Consider the following 1,675-nt stretch of genomic DNA (forward strand, 5'->3'; position numbering starts at 1 on the left):
CCTAATTTTCTTCCTTACTTTTATCTCCTGTTTAAAAAATCTTCCTCCATTCAGTAGGGGATACATTCTGTATCAACTGAAACTGTTTCTGCATTTTATCAGGCTGCCAGCAGTCCAGTGTTTTTCTCGCCTATGGTATGAGCTTTGATTTTACGCAGATCATATCAAGGTTTAAAACCAGCGCTGATAAAAACAAAGCATTCTGTAAATATTATCTTAAGATTTTACATCCATCTTCCTGTTTGAAGAGATGCCAGGATTGCCAATGTCCTTGCACTTTTGTGAAGGCTAATTTAACTGGCTTGCTGCCTTTTAGCTAAGGTCACTGTGTCATTTCCCGTATCCTGTTTTCTGGTCCATTTCAAACTTTCTATCAGTCATTGACATACAGTTTGTTGATGAACATACCCTGAGAGGACCATAAACCAATTTGTGGATCAAATAGGAAGATTATGAAAGCAATGTCATACCCTGTGATTTTCCACTGAGTGTCATATGTATGTATCTTAATTTTCAGAGAGTTGAATCACAAACCAAGAAGAATTAATAACATTCTTGTGATTTTCATCACCCTTCCCCTTTTTCTGCTAGGTTTCAGTGGACGCACATTCAATAAAAGGATAAAGGAACACTATTCACTAGAAAACAGTTATTTAGGTACAATAATTTGTACTTTATGTCATATTATAATGGTGAGTGTAAATTTTCCTTTGAACCATGTTTTATTAACGTTTTTTTCCACAGAGTTACATCAAAAGACTCTATAAATAAGTGATGTGCTCAGCCTGCCAGCTCTTACATGCATACCAATTACCTCTATTGGTTTCAGAACACGTAGTCAGTACTTTAAACAACCCAGATAATATTGCAAACTGAAATATTCAACATCTCCATCTTGGTATGCTGTCACCATGCAGAGAACGATTATAATTGGTAATCAGTTTCACTGCTGGTAAGTTGAGTGGCATGATGCATTTTATATCCATGCTTATGTCAAACTCAATTAACATTCTAACACAGTGTATTTCAAAGACATAGGCCTAATCTTAGGAAACAACACATTTATTTATTTATTTTTGATGTTGAAAATTCTTATATTCCATGAAGGGATCTTGAAGCACAAATATACTTATTAATACAATAAGTTTCTCTGTTTTAATGTCCAAAAGAAAAAAAAAGAAATGAACATATACCTTCAGTTTCAGATTCCCATTATAAGTGGGGCATACAGACACTTTCAGGCATACATAATGATCAGAGTTTTATTCCTTGAGATTATATGCAACTGTATCAAGATGTAATGTGCCTTTATGCCCATCTCTGAACTAAATGGGGATTAATTCTCTATTTTTAAAAAGTCCACTATTAGGTTGAACAATTAAAGCCACCCGTTTTATTTATTGATTTATCTAATAGTGTCATCTATGACTACCGCATCCTGGAAATGATGTATATGGTGCTGAAATATGATACATTCACCCTCACAAATTTGGTTCCCACTTCACTCAATCCTTCTTTCAAGGTCTGTGATTCTCTTGGAATCCTTGATTTCATAGATTTCATAGATTTCATACACATTAGGGCTGGAAGGGACCACGGGAGATCATTGAGTCCAGCCCCCTGCCCAAAGGGCAGGAAGTCAGCTGGGGTCATAGGATCCCAGCAAGATAAGCAT

The sequence above is a fragment of the Crocodylus porosus genome, unplaced genomic scaffold, assembly GCF_001723895.1.
Source record: "Crocodylus porosus isolate Cpor-Errol unplaced genomic scaffold, CroPor_comp1, whole genome shotgun sequence".
NCBI classification, from domain to species: Eukaryota; Metazoa; Chordata; order Crocodylia; family Crocodylidae; genus Crocodylus; species Crocodylus porosus.